This window comes from Mauremys reevesii, linkage group 2, assembly GCF_016161935.1.
Source record: "Mauremys reevesii isolate NIE-2019 linkage group 2, ASM1616193v1, whole genome shotgun sequence".
Lineage (NCBI taxonomy): Eukaryota > Metazoa > Chordata > Testudines > Geoemydidae > Mauremys > Mauremys reevesii.
This window is the reverse complement of record NC_052624.1, coordinates 38,533,907-38,547,462: the sequence shown is the minus strand read 5'-3', so window position 1 is coordinate 38,547,462 and position 13,556 is coordinate 38,533,907. Positions and strand designations below refer to the sequence as shown.

General features: G+C 42.9%; 1 protein-coding gene across 1 annotated transcript in view; it reads left to right on the top strand.

Annotated features, from left to right (window-relative positions):
* MALRD1 (MAM and LDL receptor class A domain containing 1) overlaps nucleotides 1–13,556 on the top strand; it is a 476,497-nt gene that overhangs the window by 336,300 nt on the left and 126,641 nt on the right. The gene's annotated exons all lie outside the window — the stretch shown is intronic.

The following is a 13,556-nucleotide window of genomic DNA, read 5'->3' as shown; positions in this document are numbered from 1 at the left end:
GAGCTTTCTCCTTGTCAAAGCAATTTCTCCTGTTGGATTCAACACTGAAGTTGACCCTTGGTCAGATCCTCAGCTGTTGTAAATTGACATAGCTCTGGTAAATTGAGATATTCCAATTTGCCCTAGATGAGCATCTCCCTGTTGTCTCACAGTTGTGTGAATGGAGGTCACAAATGTCCTCTCCCACTCCCCACCCAGCCTCAGAGTTAGGGAGGCATTCCCTGAGCCAGCAGGGAAAGAAAACCTCTCCCCCCTTTAATGATTGTCCCTCCTTATTCCTTCCTCTCTATATGGATGCTTATGCTCCTTGTGGGTTTGGGGAAGTGAGGAGGAGGGCTGACTGGCTGGTTGGAAGGCTGCAGTAGAAGCCCATTGACTCCCATACACCCAAAGAGGAGGGCTTATGAGCCAGTTCACCTACCTGGGTGCCTTTCTATGCCTGGGAGCAAAAGCTTCCTCTCTCTTCCCACCTTGGGATCAGAGTAGCGTTGTGTCCATGGACTTTGCTGTGGGCATCATTCTAGTAGTCTTTTGGGGAATGGGAAGGAATTTTCCCCTCACTGCCAGATTGATCCAGGCAGGGTGGCTCCCTCTGAGCAGTGCGGCATCCAGTGGATAGGTCATATTGTATTCCTGCTGTTCTGACTTGACAGGTGCCAATGCAGGTAACCATTTAATACGGGGTCCAGTTCCCTGATAAACTGAAATTGAAAGTTGTTTTCTTAAAGAAGATGTGGAATGGGGTTACAGCTCCTAATGTCTGGTACAGTGAGGAGACCACCCCTTTTGCTCTTTCCCTCAACCTTTATATGAGAGGAGTGCAGTGAGGTCCCAGCAATGGTTTTGGGAACAGGTTAAAGGTGGAAAGGGGCTGAATGCAGCCCACCCCCACGTTGAATAAATAACCAAAGGAAGGTTGACTTTCACCAGAGAAGTTCTTGCTGGATTGTGCCCAGATGTATTATATTAATAAAGCTGTGGACTAGTTAAACCAAAGTCCTGGTGTCTTGTCAGTCTTCCTACAGTGTCCAGGACAATTTACAAATTTGAGTTCACTGCAAAATTTAAGAGGGATTCAGCTAACAAAAATGACAAGGAAATTACAAAAAAAAATGTAAATTCATGTCATACGTCTGGGACCAGTATATTTTCATGTGAATATACAGTTTTAAAATAATAGTGCACATTTGCTAGTGCAATTAGTAGAAGCAAAATGTATTAGGACTTACAATTACCTTGCATTATATGAAGTTAAAGGTAAACAATATATGTATTGAGGTTATGCTATAAAATTTGCTTCTACTAACTTTACGTGCTAATGAGCGCTGCATTTTGAGAGTGTATGTAAAATATATATATGTATTAGTATTGGTATTATATAAAAAATATTCATGGTTCTCTTTAATTCCATATATTGTAAGATATTTTGAAAATAACACTATATTTATTATTGAAAATATTCTATATAGAACTGTCTTTATAAGGAAGAAAATGTTTGCCTCAGTAGGGTGCTCTTAAATGGATTTTAAAATTCCAAAGTATTTAAATGTTCAAGGTTTACTTTAGGTTTAGTCTCTCTGACTTATTGTCTGAATCTGAATGTTAATATCGTTTTATAACCACCCTCGCATTAAAAGACAATTGCAGTGAGGCAATTCAGAAAGTAACTTTGGTTTATTATGATGTTATAGCAAATATTTCTTTTAAGAGCACTACTTCAACAATGGGCTCCGCTGAGAAAGCAATTACATATGAGTTAGGATTATTTTCACATGCATTACGACTTCTGCAACACCATAGTCCTGTGTAATTTTCAGAATGTTAGTGTTTATGAGCATGGATGACTCATGGGATGCTTTTCTTGTAGTTGTCTGGGCTATGCTGTTGAACTCCAAAAGGAGGCCAAGTGATTATGAGAGAGGCGCAAAGTTGCTTTATAAACAAAACTGAAACGAAAAAAGATCTGGTCAGGAAAATTAGAAGCACAAGATAATCTTCCTTTACGGAGCTCCGACTTGCATGGCAGATATCTTCGGCAACATTGTGGGGAAATCTTTACAAAATGATGAATTACTCATTTATCTATTGGACACAATGGGGTTTTCATTAAACTTCAGGTGTACACGTCCAATTTCTTTAACAGTCTCCTTTTCTTTTAGCTTTACAAACACCATATATTTAAGCCAATTGAAGGAAAACCTCATTCCCCAGTGATTTTTTTTTAATTTCTTTGTATTTACTCTCTGGATAGCCTAGAGTTCCATAGGTTACACTCTCAGATTCTACACTTTGGTCTTTGTGTTCCTCTTATAGGGAGAAAAAAATAATCCAAAACCCCAGGGGCTATGAAAGTTTTGCTATTGGTCTTCCTTCTGCTCAGTCCTGCATTGCGGTAACGGAGGCAGCATAGTATGAACTGGGAATTCTCCTGGGTGGGGAGAGGGGGGAGTTTAGATTTACAAGAAACTCTGGCTACAGTCCTGTGACTCCTCACCTAGTTATGTAGTCTCTCTATGATCCACTCAGCTAACCCATAATGGAGCTCTGTTGCTCTTGGTTCCAATAGCGCTCTAATCCCTTCATTGGAAGTGAAAGTGTACAGAAGAGGAGGTAAGACTCCTTTAGGCAGCATTAGCTACTCTGTTTTTTATGCAGATGTTAGGAATGCATAAAGATTGGGAAAATGCTGTTAAGAGCAGCTGTTCCCTGATTCCTCCCTCTACTCCAGGGCCCATTCCCCTTTTCCACATGTGGCCCTTCAGCTACAAAGGAAACAACATCCTCTCAGGTAGGTAGATGCATTTTCCTCTCCATGTCACTTCTCCCTTCCTACCTCCTGCCACCTATGTTTTCACAGTATCAAAGCAGTTTTAGGCCCCAAATCTTATAAATGAGATTTGCAGCATTTTCTTGGTAGATTTCCCATTCTTTTGGAGTTCCCTCCATGCTGAAATATGATTAAGCACAAATTCAGTAATTTTTAGAAAGACGCATTTCTTTGCCAAATGGATTAAACCCTGGTTGCCTAGCTAACTAGTAGAGCTGCAATTACAAGGGAGGTGTCTCTGGTTGAAATCATGAATGTCTCGGCTTACCTATATTGTCATAATAATTATCACAAGCAATTGTCTGGTGCTTAAGTCATCTATAGTATTTTAGAGGAATTCAGCCTTATTGATTGCTGTAAGATGATTACTGTAGCTGCCATATTATGATGGCCCTGTGCGTAGAGAGGAGTTTGTCTTTTGTGAGGAACTCCATACTCCAGAGCCACATAACAAATATTCAATCTTATTGGTGCCTGGGTGGCAAGAATGTGCTGAATAAATAATGGAACCCAGGCCGTTTCCCACTATGGGACTTCCCTCTTCACAGGGGTTTTAGAGAGAGGCACAGGTTAGGAAATTAAGAGAGGCACTGCCTGGGGCTGTGTGAATTTTATGCCGTTTCCGTGTACCTTTTAGGAGACAGGATATGGGACTGGTTGGCTTCCCCAGCCACACTTCCTGTTCAGTGATTATTTCTCCTTCTTAACAGATATGCATGTGCTGTACTGAACGGAGCTGCTGGGCTTGTTGCATTCTCCACGGGTGCCTTCCTGGGGGATATTTCTATATAATTTGGCACCATTTTCCTGACTGCTCTGTGCAATTAGGGCCTGAACTAACACTCATCAAAATCAAAGGGATTCTTTCCATTGGCTTTAATGTCCTTTGGATCAGGCTATTTGGAGCAGGCCATTAATATGATTTTGTTCACTTCTATGCTACAGTTTGGGCCACGCTTTTTAATTTTCCTAACACATCTGGAGTGCTGGCGTTTGTCTCAGTATGTTGTCATGAAGGAGCCTGCCCTTCCCTTACTTGTTCTTGTTTGTTATTGGCTCCTTTACTTTTGTAGAACAGGCAAATAAATTGCATTTTGCTGTATTCACAAAAACAACATTTCCCATCTGTTCCTAGCCTGGGGCACTCAGGACTACAGAAAGCATGTTGTGTCTAAGTTGTTTTTGTAGCACAAAGCATGTGGTTTTATTATTTGATGTGTATGACTGAGGAAGATGGCTGTTAAAACAAACCCATGAGCACAAAGTATCGTGCAAACAGGTTGGATTTTTCTCCTTGTGACACTGCTCTTGGCACTGTGGAGGCAGTTGTGGCATCTATAGCCTAGCTAGAATTGCTAAGGTGAGAGCAGTGGTGGTCACATTTGTATTCTCCAGTAAACAATGAGATATGCAGGGTTGCAGTGTAATATAAAAGATATTCAAGCTGCTGTAACTAACACAGAGGAATAAATCACTAAAACAGCTCACAAAAGCCTTAAATAAAATAAAGAATAATTAACTATCAAGCTGGCAGCTCCCTCCATACAGCTTGCTGATGCATTGTAAGACTGAGATAATCAGAAAGCAGTGGAAATCAGAGTGTTTTAAAGTGGTTAGGACATTTTTTTGGCAATGTCCTGTGCATCAGAAAACTCACCCAGAGCATGGGCAGCATGGGGTAGAAAGTTTTTAGCACGGCTCTGGTCATCCCAAATGCTCAGGAGAGGCTCAGCCACATGTTCTCGGCCTACAGGAGCTACTGAGGGCTATTCCAGGTGACTTGCTCATTTCTGTTTCTAACAGGAATAATTTACCACTGGGGGGTCTCAGTGAAGGCTGTTGCTGTCCAGAGTATGGACACATATTAACATTGCTTTTGCAGGGATGAAATGTTGGGTAGTGGCTAGAGCAGAAGTTAATAGCCAGGGCTCACAAGTTCTGTTTCCAGATCTGGAAAAGACTTACTGTGCATGTGCACCCTTTCATTTGTTTCCTGCAACAACTCTCAGCTAAAGGGTGCAATGCATATTATACGTGTCATAGTGTACTTTGCCTGGTGATGGCTGAGCATTGCTTGTTCCTTGAATTCAGAGCCTTTATGAAAGCATAACCTAACAAAGCACAAACTTTTCACTTGATTTCCTTAGTTTTTTAACTTGAGTGTTGTTAACTAAAAACACTTATCTGAGCAGAGCATACAAATAGCTTTATTTCTTAAATGCTGAGCAGCTGGATCCAATCCTGAAAGGACTGAGTGCCCTAAACTACCACTGACATTCATGGAAGTTGAGGGCAAGCAGCACCTTGATGGACTTGCACCCCTAATGTATGTCAGGACTCAGGTAACTGTGAGAAATGGTATTGGACTCTTTTGTCAGAGCCAGAAACAGTTGTTCTTTTTAAAGAGGAAAAGTTTGATAGAAAAAGATCAAATCTGGAACCTAATTTGCAGATTTATGTATTATAATTCTTGCTGAAAAACTCCCAGTTGTCCTAAATGAGCCAGAGTGAATTTACAATGGTTGATACCTATTTCTTAAAATGTTCACTTTTATTATTGTACATATATTGTATTTGTTATTTGCAGGCCTATAATAATGGAAAATGGAGGTTATTTATGGTACAAAATAATGTCCATGGATTGTTGGGTTTTTTTCTAATTTTTGATCTCTTCATTATGGCCGTCTTGCAACTTTGCCTAAAAATAGCTGGAAAGAAGTTGCAGTCCTGGACCACTTCCAGTCCCCCTAAAGAGCATACGGGGCATTGCTATTCATAAATGAAAGAGACAGGCTCAGTGCTGATAGTTTGCCATCACATAATAGTGGACTAAAATCAAGCATGCAAGATCTCAGAAGTGCCATAAGTCTAGATTTTGTACATAAGGTAGTGGAAGAATCACTGCCTGTGATAATTTGTTAAAAAATATCAAGTTCTACTCCAACAGGATGCAAGAGCTGAGAATATCAGCCTGAAAAAATACCTCACTAAACCAGATGATTTGATTTTGGCACTAATTATTTATCACAAGGCACAATTAAAGAACACAAATAATAACAATAATTCTAAATTCAAATGTAATGGAAATTTCCAGGAAAGTGAGAGGAATGATCCATGTTATTCATCTGCTGAATGAGTAGCTGATTCATTTGGACTTTCATGGTCTGTTAAATGAGCCTTGTGAAAATGCAGGAAGAAGAAACGATCTGTACAGTTCCAGTGACTTTTGTGAGCTGCTTCTTTGGAACCATATTTCACAAGGTTTTTTCTTGATCTTTAAGGAGATTAGGACTGGCATTCTCAGCTCCCTCCTGTAGAGATGCTATAAGCATACTCAATTAAAAAAACAAAACAAAACAAACATGGGAACTGCGACCTAACAGAGAAGGGAAACTAGTTTAATTTATAATTAGTGCTGACCAGAACACTTGCCCAAAGCTCTAACCAGATTTGATCTAAAATGCACAGGTGGTTTAGAAATGTTTGGTTCACTTTTTAATATTTTTTATCGTTTTTGTTCCTCCTCACTTCCTCCTTGTGGCATGGATGAGAGTGAAAGTATTGAAGTAACCTCAGAAGAGCTTTGCTTTCACCCCATCAGAAGACGGAAGCTCTGGAAGTGTTGGGAGGAAAATCTGTTCAGGCGAGAATTCCAGCCCAGATTTACAGATCCAAGAGATTGTGGCTAACCCAGTGTTTGGCTGCTTAGCCCAACTTTGGATTTTTTTAAAAACAGGCCATCACTTTACTTATGCAGGATTAGTAAGGAATTTCCTCCCAAGTCAGATTGGCAGGGTCCTTGGGAGCTTTGCAGCTTCCTTTGCATCATGTGGGGCAAGTCACTTGCTAGGTTCATCTGGGTATATGTCACTTAATTCCAGAGGTGAGACTAAGTTAGGGTTACCATATTTGAACATTCAAAAAAGAGGACACTCCATGGGGCGTGTTGGCCCCGCCCACAGTTCACCCCCGCTCCTCCCATGCTCTGCCCCCACTCTGCCCCAGATCCCGACTCCTCCCCGCTGCACCCTGCCACCACACCCTTCCTCACCCGCTGGCCTGCCGCTGGCTTGCTGCATCCCTCCTCAGTCCCCCACCTACTGCTCGCCTCCTCCCACCTGCCACTCACCTCCTCACTCCCCTGACAGAAACCCCCATGCTCACCTCAAGAACCCCTGCCTCACTCCTGCCTGCCCACCCGCCGGTGGCTCCCTCACCACTCACATCTTCAACCCCCGCTGCCTGCCTCTGGCCTTCCCCCGCCTGCCGCTGGCTCGGCACTCGAAAAAAAGACAGTTTATTTAAGAATGAGGATTTAACTAGAAACAAGAGTGATGGAAACAAATGATTACAATATAAAACAAAATAAAAAAAATTGAACCTGGGCCTACACTTATCAAGAGTTACCTTTCTTATCTCAAAGTAGGTTCCTCCTCTCCCCACAAAGTTCAGTCTTCGCAGAGTTGGTTGGTTTCCCAAACACCAGGATACAAACATTCATGAAAGCAGCCCTGTTTTACAAAGGGTTTCCTCAGTGAAAGGATACAATGTGCTACTCTCTCCTCTGTGTTATACTGAAAACAGACTTTGTTTCTATTTGCACACAGGGCGACCCCCAGTCCTGTTGTAATGTTTCTTTTTTACCTTCAAGGTGTTTCAGTTGTTTGCCATTGCCTGTGATGGTGTCTCATTCAAAGTCTTACTATTGTGCAAAGCTAAACAATTGAGCCTCGCATTGCATCATCAGCCAGGTTAGGCAGGGTGACAAATCCCCCTTGCCCCAAAAGGCCATTATCCCCTGGTAACTAATTTCTACTCCAAGTCTATAAAGCAGACTTTTAAGGTAAATACATTATTCCTTCAATATTACCCATGCACACATCTCACAAAGATTCTCACTCTTGACAAGTTACCAGCCTTGTGTAGATCCCTTCCACGTTTCTCTTTGTGGGTAAGTGCCCTGTAAGACACATGCGGGGTGCAGTGAGTTTGTCAGGCCTGCGGTGATAGCTGTTTGTGAAGATCAGGGGGCCCTTTGCCAAGGGGTGCTGGTGTCACAATGAGATTGGAGTGGCTGACAGTATGGGGCAGGGCACTGAGGCTGGTGGGACAGGTAACACTCACTGGGCTGGGGGCAGGAGGTGCCGGGATGGGGCAGGGGCAGGTACCGGTCAGTCTCCAGTGCTCGGTCCATGCCAGGGCCAGTAGCCTCTTCACCTCAGAGTCTCCCCGGCTTGCCCAGGGGCTGCTTCTCCTCTGGGGCTCCCCAGCTGCTGCCACCACGGCTGCCCGGGAGGACGCGGAGCAGGGGGTACCACCGCGGAGGAGACACAAGGGACCGGGCTCAGCTGGGGCCCTGCACCTGCCGGCCGAGAGCAGCAGGAACCGGGCACCACTCGGGGGGAGCCAGGTGACCTGAGTCCAGGGCGGCGGCAGCCTCCGCAGCAGCAGGGGCAGGCGAGGAGTGTAGCCCGCCATGGGGCAGGAGAGGCCACGCTGCTGCTGCTGTTTCCCAGCCCTGCCGTGCGTCGCAGGAGAAGGAGACACCTACAGCCGCTGCCCCCTGCTGCCCATGGAGCTGGAGTGCAGGGCCCGGGGCCCAGCCCCGCCTGACACTCGCTGATAAGGGCCAGGCTGTGACTTCTTGCTCATCGCCACAACACCAGGCCAGGAGTGAACCCAGCCCCCGCCAGCACCCCCTGCTTCCCCTGCCTGGCTCACCCCGGCGGCCTCCACTCCCCCTGCTCAGCCCCGAATCACTTTCACGGTAGGGTTACCATACGTTGGTATTTTCCCGGATGTTTTTAGATATTTAAAAAGTCCTCCCAGACGGCGATTTAACAACTAAAATGCCAGACACATCCGGGGAAGTACGGACGTATGGTAACCCTTAAGTGATCCAGTGGGCCATTCTGTCCTTAAACTTTATTACTTGAATTTTCAATTCTGCACCATGCAACACTTTATAGTTAGTGGAGAAGCTAGTTTGCCCTGCTCAGGAACTCAAGAAGAGAGCAAAAGTTTATAACAAATAATATGAACAACCACTGCAGAAACTGGCCCTGAAATGGTACTCTTCTGTGGACTTGAGAGAGAAATAAAAGCTGGAGTTGGTTTAGCTTCTCCATATATATATTAGTATTAGTATTTCATAATGCAAAGCATGTTACCTTTTTATGGTTTTTTATCAGTTATTCCCTTTCTTTTTTAATCTTTTCTTCCCCCTTTGGTATTGCTTAACGTTTTATAATGCTTTGCTCTTTTTCTATAATTTCTCCTGTATTAGGCTATTCTGAACAGGGGCGGCTCCAGGCCCCAGCACGTGCTTGGGGCAGCATGCCGCGGGGGGCGCTCTGCTGGTCGCCGGGAGGGCGGCAGGCAGCTCCGGTGGACCTCCCGCAGGCGTGCCTGCGGAGGGTCCGCTGGTTCCGCGGCTTCGGTGAGCAAATAGCAAAGTTAAGGACAGACCAGAGTCAGAAGCCAGAGTCCAGGGTCTGTAGAAAGCAAGGTCTGGAGCGGAAGCAGTGATAGCTTCCTGGTTTAAATGCTAGCATCAGCCAATCAGTGGCATGTGAGGGTCCACCACTCAGACCGTGCTGGCTGGTACTTTCTGCAGAGCCTAGCTCCACATAGTCCTCCCGCAGAAACCTAGCCTAAGGATCTAGAACTTGGCCACAGGATCTAGTCCTTCATGTTTTTACAAAGCGACTCTAGAAGCTTTGGATCCAGTCAGGGAAAAATTTCCCTAGTGCAGAAACTGAGGAAAATGTCTTCCAAGGACCCCTGAAATGCCCTTTCACAGAAGGTGTGCAAAGGGCTGGGGTGAGACAGGAGTGTTGGTGCAAGGCTGCAATACATAGCGCTGCAGAGATTCTGTACAGCAATGCTGCACACAGGCAGCTGGAACAGGTTGCCTTAACTTTGTTGTCCAAGTTATACTCGGGGATGCTTGGACCCCTGGAGCAGCCCAGAATTATGAAGGTAAATAAAGTGACTTAAATCCTTAGCTGCAATTTCACTGCTGGATCTCTTAGCATCTTGCCCTTACTGTATTTCAATAATCAGGCCCATAGGAACAAGGGAACATGAGAGACAGTTTATAAGAGCAGCCTGATAAAGCCAAGACATAAAGTAGCTGAAGGAGGACTCTTCTTGGGAGACTCAAGTTTGCTTTATCCCACTTTGTTCCTCTCAGTGAAAGAGTACAACTACTTATACAGGAATACCACAGTCAGGTACAATAGAAGGCATTTATATACTCTGCAGTAGGGAAAGAACTATTGTACAATTCATATTATACAAACACCATAGCTGCCCAAGTCTCATTACGTAAGAAAAATCTAAAAGCCATATTTTAAAACATAAATTCATTTTTACTGAAAGCTTTAAAGAATTGCATTACTTGGCTTTTTGTCTTTAGGTTAGCAATAAAACTGCATTTGACAACCAGTCCTGAAAGAAAGAAAGACGCCAGCTTGAGGTGAAGCAGTGATTAAGAGAGTACAATAGAGTTCCTCTTGCACTAGGTAGGAATCTTTCATATCTCTGAAATACTTCAGAGCTCTGTCATTTTTTTAAGAGCACACAAAAAATGCACTAGAGCAGCCCATATTGCTTTTAGGCCATTTTTGCTTCATTTTGTGAATCCTATGTCCCCATGAGGAAAACAATTGAACTTATTAATCATGGGTTTTGACTTTGAGAAATGTGTTTTTGGTACTTAACTCACTTTGACCACAGATAGAACTTGATTTTGTTTTCAGTTTCTCTGTTTGTTTATATGAATCTTGTAGAACTCTGTTGACATGAGGGATGATTTGCTTGGTGTGCAGCTTCAAAAGAAACTGTGTATTCAAAGATAAAAAGTCCATAGTTTTGAACTTCAATCCATTTATTCTCATAGGCTGGGTACCTAGCTACTGCTAATAGGCCCTGCCCTTTCCTCGTTAATTACCTTTATCTCACCAATGACTTTAGTTCTCTTATTGAGCATCTTTGCCAGGCTATATATTTCTTTCTTTCTCTCCTTCATTTCAAGATGCGCATATAAGCCTTCCATGGCTTTGGCTTTAGTGCCTCTTTCTTCACTAGGTTTTTGTTGTCTTTTTACTCCTGAAAATCCTGATGTTGGAGCATCACCTGCCAAAGTTTAAAATATTTTTTTCATTTTTTTCACAGCTCTCGAACTTTCTCATTCTGCCACAAAATCTCATTGGGGAAAAAAACTCTTGCTTTTACTTCACCAAGCAGGCTCTTTGCACATTCTTGAATTTTGCTTTCAATATGATTTCACCCTTGATTAATATTTTCTTTTAACCCTTCTAAAGTGATCTTCTCCAACACTTTCAGTTTAACCTACTTGTTAACTTAGTTAAGCTTCCACCACTTGGTTTTCTGAACTGCTGTGGACTCTTTTGTTCTCATGGATGATATGTATCTGTAGTCAAGAACCAGCATTCTGTGTTGAGTTGCAATGCTTTCTGTTGGGCTAGCCTTACAATTTTTGATGTTCTTCAGCTCAACTTGATTTATTGGGAAGTAATCTATCTGCACCCTCATGTTACCACTTTTATAGGAAATCAGATGTTCTTCCTTCTTAGTGAAAAATGTATTATTGACTATCAAATCATATGTCTGGCCATACAGTAAGATAGTTTCCCCTTCTGTGTTCCTACGTCCATATCTCCATAGTACCATTTGAAGCATTTACTATCTCTCTCCCCTTATGACCATTAAGGTTAGCTCCAGTGATGACTGGACTTCATCACTTTCTATACAACACTGTGCATTTCCCCCTGAAGATGCCCTGTTTCTTGTTTGTCACATCCCACTTGTGGTGCATATGTTAAATTATAACATTTAGAGGGCCATTTTTCAAGAGTAAATTATTGTGGAATGTAGGCATCCTTTCCAAAGACACATGCTACGTAAAGCAGCTGATCTCTTGTTACCCAAAATGTCCCCCAAAACGGGAATCCCCAGCATGAGCTTTTTGCGTAGAGGGGATTTCATAGAGACAGGGGGAACATGCAACTGAGTCATTGCCACCCATCTGTGTACACCCTGGCTCATATCATCCTGCATGCCGCTGGTGATGTCACACCCATTCTGAACAGCACTGGCACATGACTGTATACCTACAGAAAGAACAATTTTCAGATGAGATGCTTCTCAGAAAAATCCTGTGACTGAAGGATATGGCACTGGTGATTCAGTGGCTGATGTGCTTCATTTTTATCGGTACTGAAAAAATGGCCTGACATACAGGACAAATGTTAGTACAATAGGCTCAGTCCCAAAAGTGCCCATCTACCTACCCACTCTGAGGCTTAGAGTGCTGCAGCTATCCCTCACTGCCTCATCCTCCTAGGTGCTCCTGTAGAGTTCCCACCCAAATTATGGCAGCCGCCACTGACGGTATATTGCAGGGAGCAGGAAACTACAACGTATCTCCCACCATACACAGTGTGGCACAAACTTATACCTCTTTATCTGATTTAACAAGTCCCTATCGAGCATGTGTGAACACACAGCTGTCTGTGACTGATTTATTGTTTTCAAAAGAGAAAAAAGAGGAGGGTTACAAAAGGAGCACTTAAAGACAATAAAGTCATTGCAGAGAAACTAAATGGATTCTTTGCTTCAGTCTTCACGGCTGAGGATGTTAGGGAGATTTCCAAACCTGAGCCATCCTTTGTAGGTGACAACTCTGAGGAATTGTCACAGATTGAAGTGTCACTAGAGGAGGTTTTGGAATTAATTGATAAACTTAACAGTAACAAGTCACCAGGACCAGATGGCATTCACCGAAGAGTTCTGAAAGAACTCAAATGTGAAATTGCGGAACTATTAACTATGGTTTGTAACCTGTCCTTTAAATCAGCTTCTGTACCCAATGACTGGAAGATAGCTAATGTAATGGCAATATTTAAAAAGGGCTCTAGAGGTGATCCCGGCAATTACAGACCGGTAAGTTTAACATCAGTACCGGGCAAATTAGTTGAAACAAAAATAAAGAATAAAATTGTCAGACACATAGAAAAACATAAACTGTTGCGCAATAGTCAACATGGTGTCTGTAAAGGGAAATCATGTCTTACTAATCTATTAGAGTTCTTTGAAGGGGTCAACAAACATGTGGACAAGGGGTATCCAGTGGACATAGTGTACTTAGATTTCCAGAAAGCCTTTGACAAGGTCCCTCACCAAAGGCTCTTACGTAAATTAAGTTGTCATGGGATAAGAGGGAAGATCCTTTCATGGACTGAAAACTGATCAAAAGACAGGGAACAAAGGGTAGGAATAAATGGTAAATCTTCAGAATGGAGAGGGGTAACTAGTGGTGTTCCCCAAGGGTCAGTCCTAGGACCAATCCTATTCAATTTATTCATAAATGATCTGGAAAAAGGGGTAAACAGTGAGGTAGCAAAGTTTGCAGCTGATACTAAACTGCTCAAGCTAGTTAAGACCAAAGCAGACTGTGAAGAACTTCAAAAAGATCTCACAAAACTAAGTGATTGGGCAAATTAAATGGCAAATGAAATTTAATGTGGATAAATGTAAAGTAATGCACACTGGAAAAAATAACCCCATCTATACATATAATATGATGGAGGCTAATTAGGTACAACTAATCAAGAAAGAGATCTTGGACTCATTGTGGATACTTCTCTGAAGACATCCACACAGTGTGCAGCGGCAGTCAAAAAAGCAAACAGGATGTTAGGAA